The sequence below is a fragment of the Tamandua tetradactyla genome, chromosome 10 (assembly GCF_023851605.1).
Source record: "Tamandua tetradactyla isolate mTamTet1 chromosome 10, mTamTet1.pri, whole genome shotgun sequence".
NCBI lineage: Eukaryota > Metazoa > Chordata > Mammalia > Pilosa > Myrmecophagidae > Tamandua > Tamandua tetradactyla.
Window position 1 is genome coordinate 103253835 of NC_135336.1, and position 13072 is coordinate 103266906.

General features: G+C 41.0%; 1 protein-coding gene across 1 annotated transcript in view; it reads left to right on the forward strand.

The window, feature by feature from the left end:
- ERG (ETS transcription factor ERG) overlaps positions 1-13072 on the forward strand; it is a 255536-nt gene that overhangs the window by 61611 nt on the left and 180853 nt on the right. Inside the window, exon 2 of the mRNA XM_077119074.1 lies at positions 2624-2723. The gene's annotated coding sequence lies outside the window, so the exon portion shown is untranslated. The remainder of the gene's footprint in view (positions 1-2623; positions 2724-13072) is intronic.

A 13072-nucleotide genomic window follows, 5' to 3' on the forward strand; every position in this document is an offset into this window, starting at 1 on the left:
CTGAGTCCTCTGCCATTCCATGGAGCTGGATGGGACTGTGTGGTCTCATTTTACCAAATAGTCATTGTTGCTGGCATATGGTAGCTAGGAAAATCTGGCTCTTTTGTCCAGCATTATTGGGAAATGAGGATATTACAAGTCCTTGAATATAACAGCGCCATGCATTTGTCCACTTGGCACTGTCACAGATGTTGTTATGTTTGACTTTTACCACTTTTCTGCAAGCTAGACTCTCTTACCCAGTTTTCAGATGAATAGATGGAGACCAAGAGAGGCTCTCCTAGTTGCTGGTGGGTCAGGACAAATCTCAGTCTCTAAGCCCTTTCTTCCTTCTACCATATCATGGCTGCTTTGGCAAATTAAGCTTATCCTTTGGGTGCTCAAATGTATTTGGCTTAACCATTTTCAATGGGAATTTTCTAACAATCACATGCATTCATCAAAACACAGGGAAGAAGGCCTAAGTGAATCCAGGGAGGTGATGTAGTTTGTACATCTCTCCAGTGTCAGGACTGGGAAGGAGCCATCACAGGTTATATGATTTCTGGACTCTGGCTTTCTCTAGCTGCTGGCTAAGGGGGTCTCAGAGGCGGGTGAGGTGGATTGAGCTGGTTGCTCTCATACCAGAGCTTTTGAAATGGCTGTATTCCTTAAGTTCTTGAGTCTGGTTTGCATAATCTTCTGACTTTTTTGCTTTAATTAGGCCAGCTGTTCCCTCACGTCGCTGGTTGTGTGCCTTTCCCTAGCAAAGCTTCTCTCTCCAGACTTCATGACATCTCTTTGGATCCTTTGTGGCTTCTCAGCTGTGTTATGGATAATTGAACTTGTCAGATAAATGCCCTCTGGATGAATGAAATATTAATAATGCTATAACACTAATTTATAAATACGTATTGTACACATTTAAAAGAATCATCTCTGGGCTTTACTCTTCTCTTTAGATCAGGTCCAACAATGTCTCAATCATAAATCAGCCTGTTCTTTCAGCATAACGTAGTGCAGGATTTGGCACATAAACATACCATAGGACGACACACTAGAGGAAATCTTAGCGCTTGCTTTTTGAACTCTTATACTCTTTGCAGCCATTGGAAACTTACCATATTATACTGGCATTTGGCTTTAGAGAAGAAAAAATGTGGAAGCACCTTCGTTCCATCAGCATTTGTGCAGCCTCAGAAAGGATATCTAATGTGCCGTCCTTTTGAACATTGTGGCACTGAACACAGGAGCTTGTCGCTCCATCCTGAGCCCAGATGCTGAAAGCAGTGAGCTATTGTGAAGAAAACACTTTGAATATATCTTTAGGATTGAAAAATCATTTTTATTTAGATCTTTGCTAATTATAAAGATGAATATTCTCGAGGTGCAAGGGTAGTTCGGTGGTAGAATTCTCACCTGCCATGCGGGAGACTGGGGTTCGATTCCTGGTCCACATACTTCCCAAAGAGAAGAAAGAAGAAAAAAATGATGAATATTTTTGGCTTTGAAAATTTGTAAAATACCAAAACTGTAATGAGGAGACCCCCTATAACTCACCAGCAACCAAGAGGCCACTCTCGTTAGTGTTTCTATGTACTTCCTTCAAGTTGTCTTCCTTTCTCTCTTCTCTCTTTTCTTTCATCTGCCTAATTTTTTAAAATTTTTGTAATATTGGAATCATATTGTATATGCAGTTTTGTATCCTGATTTCTCCCCCGAGATTACTATGTTTTAAATATTTTCCTTATCACAATAAACCCTTTGCTTGGCGAGTTGGATGGTTTGGATCAAAGCCTCTGCACAGGCACGGAGCCTGCAGGGGAAGTTGGCTGAGTGTGGCGAGCAGAGGGGGAGGGTGGTTGACGGTGGAACTATTTATAAATCATTTTATTTTGCCCATTACAAATACCAATTTTGATGCAAAACTTAAAACATGATCTAATTTGAACAGTTGCCATTTGGAATTTGTCATGTTGTGAGGCGTCTATAACATATAATGATTTGGTATTGAATATTTTACTTGGAAAGTTGCGTAAGTTCAGAAATCCTTGTATGAGAGAGAGAGAGAGAGAGAGAGAGAGAGAGAGAGAGATGGATTTTCGTTAGAACTGCATTGCTAGGCATATTTTTAGTTTTGTAGTATTTTCATCTTTTAAAAGTATTGATTCTCAGAAGATTTAAAAATTAAAAGGGTAGTTTCTTTCCCTGAGACTAAAACAGTGATTTTTATTACAGGTCTTAGGATGTTTTATAAACATCCCAGCTCTTTGTTTTGAGCAGAGAAAAGTGCTAAAAGAGAAATCTGGGGAAACCATTATTACTAAAACTGGGGGCTGTAAGGAAGGGAAAACATTTACAAAATATTTTCTTCGCAGAAGTATATGTGTGCTTCAGTATGCCAGTCCACGCCTGACCTTTACTTTTTTCCTAATTTTTGCTTCGTAGTGCTAAGGTTCCCTGAGAGGAGAAGAATGTCCTCTCCACCTCCCCTTTTTTTCCTAAGGGAAAGATTTTAAATTATTTTCCTTTTTGGGATAGCAGTAATAATGTGTAAGAAAGGGGTTTGACATCAAATGCACAGTTGAACCTTGGTATTGCTATTTTGAAAAAAAAGGTCTAATATATTTTAATTCCCTTTCAGGTTGTTCCAAGATCTTTGGAGACCCAAGAAAAGCCCTGTTTTCCAAAAGCAAAGCAAATGACTCAGAGAGAAAAAATGGTGGAACCGAAGGCAATCAAAGGTAAACAAAACAACTGGTCCTACCTCTGCTAGTCAAGAAAATGTAAAATATGTGAATATATGTATACACTGTCTCTTTAATACTTGGAGACGTGTGGTTTCAAACCTTTAAAACCTATTTGCTGAAGTCCTTTGCTAGACTTTGAGAGAGATTTTGTTTCCACCTAGTACTACTGAAGCTGTCTTTTGAATCTAGTTACCCTCTCCTCAGAATTTTCTTTTTGCAGCTCTGAACACTGTACTTTTTTTTTTTTAATTACTGTTTTTTAAAGACTGTAGTTATCTCGACTACTCCTTTCTTTACTACCTTTTACTCTCGTCTGCCCTCCTGGAAGGACTGGACGGCCAGAGGCAGCGACAGAAGACCTGTGCTTTTATGACTTTTTTACTGTCATACTACTACGTTAGGCTTATAGTTATTATACAGTTTTTCCACCTGAATACACTGAAAACCTCATTTCAGGAGCTACAAACAGGCAGTGCATGTCTGCATTCATGAACCATGATTAAAAAGAAAAAAAAAATTAGGTTAGGTCATTGCAGCACTTTATCTCCAACACATGCCCCTCAGCCCCTCAGGACGGCCCGACTTCTCTCAGGAAAGCCCTCCAGCGCTTGTTAGAAGTTGCTGTGGTGCCGGATTAGCACTCAGAACCTAAAAGATTCTCTCTGCCAAAGTTAAACCAGAAGCGATGCGTTCAAGGGGCCTAGATACCTAAGTCTTCTGAGAAGGGCTTATCATACGTGGACATGTGCCCAGGACGTGCCTGGAGCAGGTCGGTGTCCAGGAGGAATTGGTGTGACCAAAGGGGCGTGGTTCTCGAGGCCACGCCCCCTCAGTGACCTCCAGTCTTCTTCAGTTAAAGCCTTTTAATACCCTCAATAGAGGCATTTTAATTTTTTTGGAAGGATGAGATATACTCCTGAATAACTTTAATTTCTTGTTTTCGGACAAATGTGAAGGGCTGTTTGATTTCTCAGCATTTCTCCCACCACTCACAGCCTGCGTGGCTCACCTGCTAGGGTGAGGCAAGCGAGGCACACGACTGAAGGAGGGTCCCGCTCTCAGGGGCTGGCCCCACACTTGCACGAGCTTGAGAGAGCATGCCTCCTCAAATCGTGGGCTGGGGGTCTCTCTGGCCTCTGTCCAGGGCCCACCCTGCCCCCTCCCTGGCGCTCTCCTTAGGAGACCCCTGCCCAGGGAACAGTGCTGGGTGCTGGGCAGAAGTCAGGGCTACCCTAGCTTTATGGTAGGGTTTGCTGGTGAAAGACCCCCGTGCTCACTTCCCACTCACCTGAACAGTGTGCCTAAGAACCAAGCATTCCACGAACAGATTCATTGCAATGAGTTTACTTACCGCCACTTGAGATGGCTCCACAGAATGACCAGTTAGTTTCTAAGCTGAAATTATCTTCTTCAAATGGAGGATATCTTTAGTCCATTGACATTGGGCCCTTATGAAACTTAGTAATAAATCATTCTCAATGCTGCAACATTTTGTACAATATCAGAATCTTCCCTTTGGAATATTTTTGCTTTCTTAGTAATAAGGATTGCTGCTTATTGAGTGTTCACTATATACGCAGCACTGTGAGAGGTTTCTTAAGGATAATTTAATTCCACTCCCACAGAAGCCCTATGGGGTGGACAGGGGATAATGCCCAAACTGGCTCTACTCAGGTACTAATGCGTTACAATCACTACTGGACAAATTTCCATTTGCACCTGTGTGAACTGCTAAAGGCCGGTTTGGAGTAGATATCATCATCCCTAGTTTACTGATGTCAATACGGCTCCCAGAGGATAAATAGGTCTTGTGTAGTTTTCCAAGGAAGAATGGCAGGCCCTAAGTTCCACCCTAGATTCACCTCTCACCTGTGCTGCTTTCCAGCACCACCCTGGACTTGAGCCGTGAGAACCCTGACATGCTCTCATGCTTTCTAGGGCCCACTCCTGCCCTCTCCAGCTACACCCACACCCCATTCTTCCCAGCCCAGAGTCCCTGCCCAGCTGGCCTGGACCTCCCCTGGGCCAGTTGCGCCTCTTTCCTGGAGTCCAGCCCCTCATCAGATACTGTGTGTGCTCCCCTGCGTGACTGAGGGGCAGAGTGGCCTGGGGTGTCCGCCTGTCTCTTTGGGAGGTCCCTTACATCTGAGGACACAGAACTGGGTTTGGGAAGAGAAGAGCAGTAGGGACTGCAGGCTGGGGGCCTCCATTTATACGCCTGCCCTAGCCCTCTTCTCTTAACCACTTTGCCGTACTGACTCCCCAATTGCAAAAGGTTTCCCTTCCTTTTGGTACTGTGTGGCAGTCCACACTTTATACGGTTATTACTCAAGTGACCCAAGTCGAGTATTTGCTTCTGTTTAATAAGAGGTTGACACTTGGAAAACAAGAACAAAGAAGGGCAACCAGTATGATTCAGTTGAATGCCAATACATTTTAGTGTTCAAGCTGCCCAATAATAAAATAATTGCTGGATCATGAAACACAAAATTATAAACATGTGCATGATCAAACAAGTTTATTGTGAGAAACAAATATTAAAGAAAGGTATTTAGATAACTTAGATTAAAGATCGGCAAGGGTTCAAAGACAGATAAAATGGAAAATCAGACTCCCATGGTGATATAAAGCTATCATATCATTAATCAACTACTGAATATTTGAGAAATGTGTATTAAAAAAGTAAGATTGAAAAAGTGAAGCCGGACTTCCGGAGAAGATGGCGGCTTAGTAAGATGCGCGGATCTTAGTTCCTCCTCCAGAACAGCTACTACGGGAGTAGAAACGATACAGAACAGCTCCCGGAGCCACGACAGAGATCAAGAAGACAGCGTACCCCATTCTGGAATGGCTGACTGGCTGGTAGAACCCGCTCTGGTGAGATTACCGAGGGGCGCGGGCTTCCCCGGGCTGGGGCGGGAGACGGCCAGAGTCCCTCCCTCCCTCCTTCCCAGGCTGGCTGGGAGAATTGGACAGGTGGTCCCCTCAAGCCACGGCAGCTGGCGCCCCTCCCCCCATGCGCGGCCCCTCGGACCAGCGGGGAGAATTGGATCAGAGATCCCCAGGCCGCGGAGAACGGTGACTGGGGTCCCTTCCAAACACGTGGCTTCCCGGTCCGACTGGGAATGGTGCACTCCCCAGGGCCGCGGTGGCTGGTGCCCTCCCATCACACTTGGCACCCTGGGCCGGCTCGGAGATTTGGACGGGCTCTGTCCCGGGCTGCAGAGGCTGGCGACCCTCCCCGCATTCAGATCCCCGGGCCGGCTGGGAGATTCGGATTGGCACTCCTCCAAGCCGCTTCGGCTGGCGAACCTCCCCCACGGCAAGAGTTTTCCAAAGTTAAAGGACCCACAGCACCTTTTACTGGTGGGACCCGCAGACAAACGAGTGCCACGAGCGCCACCTACTGGGCAAGATAAGAAAAACAGAACCCAGAGATTTCACAGAAAAATCTTTCAACCTGTTGGGTCCAACACCCAGGGAAATCTGATTAAATGCCCAGACGCCAGCAGAAGATAACGGATCACGCTCAGAAAATTGAAAATATGGCCCAGTTAAAGGAACAAACCAATAGTTCAAATGAGATACAGGAGCTGAGACAACTAATGCTGAATATACGAACAGAAATGGAAAACCTCTTCAAAAATGAAATCGATAAATTGAGGGAGGACATGAAGAAGACATGGGCTGAACAAAAAGAAGAAATAGAAAAACTGAAAAAACAAATCCCAGAACTTATGGAAGTGAAGGACAAAGTAGAAAAGACGGAAAAAACAATGGATACCTACAATGATAGATTTAAAGAGACAGAAGATAGAATTAGTGATTTGGAGGATGGAACATCTGAATTCCAAAAAGAAACAGAAACTATAGGGAAAAGAATGGAAAAATTTGAACAGGGTATCAGGGAACTGAAGGACAATATGAAGCACACAAATATACGTGTTGTGGGTGTCCCAGAAGGAGAAGAGAAGGGAAAAGGAGCAGAAAAACTAATGGAAGAAATTATCACTGAAAATTTCCCAACTCTTATGAAAGACCTAAAATTACAGATCCAAGAAGTGCAGTGCACCCCAAAGAGAATAGACCCAAATAGGCATTCTCCAAGACACTTACTAGTTAGAATATCAGAGGTCAAAGAGAAAGAGAGGATCTTGAAAGCAGCAAGAGAAAAACAATCCATCACATACAAGGGAAACCCAATAAGACTATGTGTAGATTTCTCAGCAGAAACCATGGAAGCTAGAAGACAGTAGGACGATATATTTAAATTACTAAAAGAGAAAAACTGCCAACCAAGACTTCTATATCCAGCAAAATTGTCCTTCAAAAATGAGGGAGAAATTAAAACATTTATAGACAAAAAGTCACTGAGAGAATTTGTGACCAAGAGACCAGCTCTGCAAGAAATACTAAAGGGAGCACTAGAGTCAGATATGAAAAGACAGAAGAGAGAGGTATGGAGAAGAGTGTAGAAAGAAGGAAAGTCAGATATGATATATATAATACAAAAGGCAAAATGGTAGAGGAAAATATTATCCAAACAGTAATAACACTAAATGTTAATGGACTGAATTCCCCAATCAAAAGACATAGACTGGCAGAATGGATTAAAAAACAGGATCCTTCTATATGCTGTCTACAGGAAACACATCTTAGACCCAAAGATAAACATAGGTTGAAAGTGAAAGGTTGGGAAAAGATATTTCATGCAAATAACAACCAGAAAAGAGCAGGAGTAGCTATACTAATATCCAACAAATTAGACTTCAAATGTAAAACAGTTAAAAGAGACAAAGAAGGACACTATGTACTAATAAAAGGAACAATTAAACAAGAAGACATAACAATCATAAATATTTACGCACCGAACCAGAATGCCCCAAAATACGTGAGGAATACACTGCAAACACTGAAAAGGGAAATAGACACATCTACCATAATAGTTGGAGACTTTAATCCCCACTCTCATCAATGGAGAGAACATCTAGACAGAGGATCAATAAAGAAATAGAGAATCTGAATATTACTATAAATGAGCTAGACTTAACAGACATTTATAGGACATTACATCCCACAACAGCAGGATACACCTTTTTCTCAAGTGCTCATGGATCATTCTCAAAGATAGACCATATGCTGGGTCACAAAGCAAGTCTTAACAAATTTAAAAAGATTGAAATCATACACAACACTTTCTCAGATCATAAAGGAATGAGGTTGGAAATCAATAATAGGCGGAGTGCCAGAGAATTCACAAATACTGGAGGCTCAACAACACACTCTTAAACAACAAGTGGGTCAAAGAAGAAATTGCAAGAGAAATTAGTAAATACCTCAAGGCGAATGAAAACAAAAACACAGCATATCAAAACTTATGGGATGCAGCAAAGGCAGTGCTAAGAGGGAAATTTATTGCCCTAAATGCCTATATCAGAAAAGAAGAAAAGGCAAAAATGCAGGAATTAACTGTCCACTTGGAAGAACTGGAGAAAGAACAGCAAACTAATCCCAAAGCAAGCAAAAGGAAAGAAATAACAAAGATTAGAGCAGAAATAAATGAAATTGAAAACATGAAAACAATAGAGAAAATCAATAAGGCCAGAAGTTGGTTCTATGAGAAAATCAATAAGATTGATGGGCCCTTAGCAAGATTGACAAAAAGAAGAAGAGAGAGGATGCAAATAAATAAGATCAGAAATGGAAGAGGAGACATAACTACTGACCTCACAGAAATAAAGGAGGTAATAACAGGATACTATGAACAACTTTACGCTAATAAATACAACAATTTAGAGGAAATGGACGGGTTCCTGGAAAGACATGAACAACCAACTTTGACTCAAGAAGAAATAGATGACCTCAACAAACCAATCACAAGTAAAGAGATTGAATTAGTCATTCAAAAGCTCCCTAAAAAGAAAAGTCCAGGACCAGACGGCTTCACATGTGAATTCTATCAAACATTCCAGAAAGAATTAGTACCAACGCTCCTCAAACTCTTCAAAAAAATCGAAGTGGAGGGAAAACTACCTAATTCATTCTATGAAGCCAGCATCACCCTCATGCCAAAACCGGGCAAAGATATTACAAAAAAAGAAAACTACAGACCAATCTCTCTAATGAATATAGATGCAAAAATCCTCAACAAAATTCTAGCAAATCGTATCCAACAACACATAAAAAGAATTATACATCATGACCAAGTAGGATTCATCCCAGGTATGCAAGGATGGTTCAACATAAGAAAATCAATTAATGTAATACACCATATCAACAAATCAAAGCAGAAAAATCACATGATCATCTCAATTGATGCAGAGAAGGCATTTGACAAGATTCAACATCCTTTCCTGTTGAAAACACTTCAAAAGATAGGAATACAAGGGAACTTCCTTAAAATGATAGAGGGAATATATGAAAAACCCACAGCTAATATCATCCTCAATGGGGAAAAATTGAAAACTTTCCCCCTAAGATCAAGAACAAGACAAGGATGTCCATTATCACCACTATTATTCAACATTGTGTTGGAGGTTCTAGCCAGAGCAATTAGACAAGAAAAAGAAATACAAGGCATCAAAATTGGAAAGGAAGAAGTAAAACTATCACTGTTTGCAGACGATATGATACTATACGTCGAAAACCCAGAAAAATCCACAACAAAACTACTAGAGCTAATAAATGAGTACAGCAAAGTAGCACGTTACAAGATCAACATTCAAAAATCTGTAGCATTTCTATACACTAGTAAAAAACAAGCTGAGGGGGAAATCAAGAAACGAATCCCATTTACAATTGCAACTAAAAGAATAAAATACCTAGGAATAAATTTAACTAAAGAGACAAAAAACCTATATAAAGAAAACTACAAAAAACTGTTAAAAGAAATCACAGAAGACCTAAATAGATGGAAGGGCATACCGTGTTCATGGATTGGAAGACTAAATATAGTTAAGATGTCAATCCTACCTAAATTGATTTACAGATTCAATGCAATACCAATCAAAATCCCAACAACTTATTTTTCAGAAATAGAAAAACCAATAAGCAAATTTATCTGGAAGGGCAGGGTGCCCCGAATTGCTAAAAACATCTTGAGGAAAAAAAACGAAGCTGGAGGTCTTGTGCTGCCTGACTTTAAGGCATATTTTGAAGCCACAGTGGTCAAAACAGCATGGTATTGGCATAAAGATAGATATATCGACCAATGGAATCGAATAGAGTGCTCAGATATAGACCCTCTCATCTATGGACATTTGATCTTTGATAAGGCAGTCAAGCCAACTCACCTGGGACAGAACAGTCTCTTCAATAAATGGTGCCTAGAGAACTGGATATCCATATGCAAAAGAATGAAAGAAGACCCGTATCTCACACCCTATACAAAAGTTAACTCAAAATGGATCAAAGATCTAAACATTAGGTCTAAGACCATAAAACAGTTAGAGGAAAATGTAGGGAGATATCTTATGAATCTTACAATTGGAGGCGGTTTTATGGACCTTAAACCTAAAGCAAGAGCACTGAAGAAGGAAATAAATAAATGGGAGCTTTCAAAATTAAACACTTTTGTGCATCAAAGAACTTCATCAAGAAAGTAGAAAGACAGCCTACACAATGGGAGACAATATTTGGAAATGACATAGCAGATAAAGGTCTAGTATCCAGAATTTATGAAGAGATTGTCCAACTCAACAACAAAAAGACAGCCAACCCAATTACAAAATGGGGAAAAGACTTGAACAGACACCTCTCAGAAGAGGAAATACAAATGGCCAAAAGGCACATGAAGAGATGCTCAATGTCCCTGGCCATTAGAGAAATGCAAATCAAAACTACAATGAGATATCATCTCACACCCACCAGAATGGCCATTATCAACAAAACAGAAAATGACAAGTGCTGGAGAGGATGCGGAGAAAGAGGCATGCTTATCCACTGTTGGTGGCAATGTCAAATGTTGCAACCACTGTGGAAAGCAGTTTGGCGGTTCCTCAAAAAGCTGAATATAGAATTGCTGTACGACCCAGGAATACCATTGCTGGGTATCTACTCAAAGGACTTAAGGGCAAAGACACAAACGGACATTTGCACACCAATGTTTATAGCAGCATTATTTACAATTGCAAAGAGATGGAAACAGCCAAAATGTCCATCAACAGACGAGTGGCTAAACAAACTGTGATATATACATATGATGGAATATTATGCAGCTCTAAGACAGAATAAACTTATGAAGCATGTAATAACATGGATGGACCTAGAGAACATTATGCTGAGTGAGACTAGCCAAAAACTAAAGGACAAATACTGTATGGTCCCAGTGATGTGAACCGACATTCAAGAATACACTTGGAATATGTCATTGGTAACAGAGTCCAGCAGGAGTTAGAAACAGGGTAAGATAATGGGTAATTGGAGCTGAAGGGATATAGACTGTGCACCAGGGCTAGATACAAAAACTCAAAAATGGACAGCACAATAATACCTAATTGTAAAGTAATCATGTTAAAACACTGAATGAAACTGCATCTGAGCTATAGGTTTTTTTTTTTGTCTGTCTGTTTGTTTGTCTTTTTTTTCTTTTTCCTTTTCTTTTTTTTTACTATTATTATTATTTTTATTTTTTCTCTATATTAACATTCTATATCTTTTTCTGTTGTTTTGGTATATCGATGCAAATATACTAATTCTTTTCCTATATCGATGCAAATATACTAAGAAATGATGATCATGCATCTATGTGATGATGTTAAGAATTACTGATTGCATATGTAGAATGGAATGATTTCTAAATGTTGTGTTAATTTCTTTTTTTTTCTTTAATTAATAAACAAAAAAAAGAAAAGTGAAGTGGAAGTGCCCTAATCCATAAAATGCCTCCAAATGGCAAAAACAGCCAGGACCCCCAATGACCATTGGAGCACTCAGAGATATTAGTGTGTGGGGGGGTGGGGGTGGGGGAGGAAGCTGGGAAAAGGGTGGCTGGACTTTCATTTTCCTGGTCTTTGGGTGCATTGATTTTTTTAGCTGAAAAGTTTGGTGCGAGGTCAGTGCCATTTGCAGTGAAGCCTCAATATATCTCTTTGTCTTTTGATGATCCTGGTGGAGGTGGTGGTAAGAGGTGCGATTCCTTGGCCCCTTATATGGGGAGATGGGAGGACTTTTTGTCTTCTGCTTCCCCACCTTTCTGCCAGTGCACATACCCCTCATTCTCCAAGGTTCAGCTTCTCCCTACGTGGAGGCACCTCCTGGGCTCTGCACGAACCAGCTCTCTGCTCCTCTCTGTGTTCATTGGAGCTTCCACTGGCTGCCTGCTGTCAGGAGTGACTTCCTTCTATCTGTATGAATTTTTTCCCCAGTTTGATCCCTTGGGGGAAAGGACTGTGAATAGGGACAATGGGGTGTCTGGAATCTACCTTTCTCTGTTATCTTTGATATGTTGAATGCATCCCAAAGTTTTCCATATAAGGCATGAGACACAAACAGTTGCTTTTTAAATTCATGTCTTGGGCACAGGCTGATTGATGCTGAAACCTCTGTATATTTCTGTGGTATTGAGACATGTAAAGGGATGTCAAGAATGCTACATCCATTTCATTATTAGGAATCTCCAGAAGGTTGGCAAAAAATCCATCATGTAAAGTGAGAATTCTACTGCTCCTGAGAAGGGCTCTGAGAATCCCATGGAGTCTTCTCATGGAGGATTTCTTGGCAGCTTCCAAAGCTTGAGAGTTGCTCATTTTGTGGGTAGGATCAGGCCTTGAGATCATGCATCTCAGCTGGATGGAAATGGTGTGTGTGGGTTGGAATGAAGTTAGATGGTCTCCTTTGAAATTCCTGTTTAAATCTCCTTTTATTTCTCTGGCTGGAAAAAGTTTAAGAGAAATCCTTGTAACGTGATTATTCATGGCACGGAGTATGTATCAGTTATTGATTGCCACAAAAATGCTGCATAACAAACCACCCCAAATTGCAGTGGCTTAAACAATAAGCACTTAATAGCTCTTGAGCCTGTGGGTTGGCCAATCAGGCTGACTTTGGCTGGGTAGTTCTGGTCTTACTGGGCCCACTCACATTTCTGGAGTTCCGGCTGTGAGATGATCTAGGATAGGCTTGGCCAGGCAATTGGAGTAACTTGGCTCAGCTCCATGGGCTTCTCATTCTCCAGCTTGGTAGCCTGGGCATGTTCCCATGATAGTGAAAAATTACAAGAACATAAATGGAAACCTGTCATGCCTTTTGAGATTTAGGCTTGGAAGTGGCACGTTGAATTTCTGTTGACTGAAACATCACATGGATGGCCCAAATTCAAGGGTTGGGAAACAGATTCTACCTCT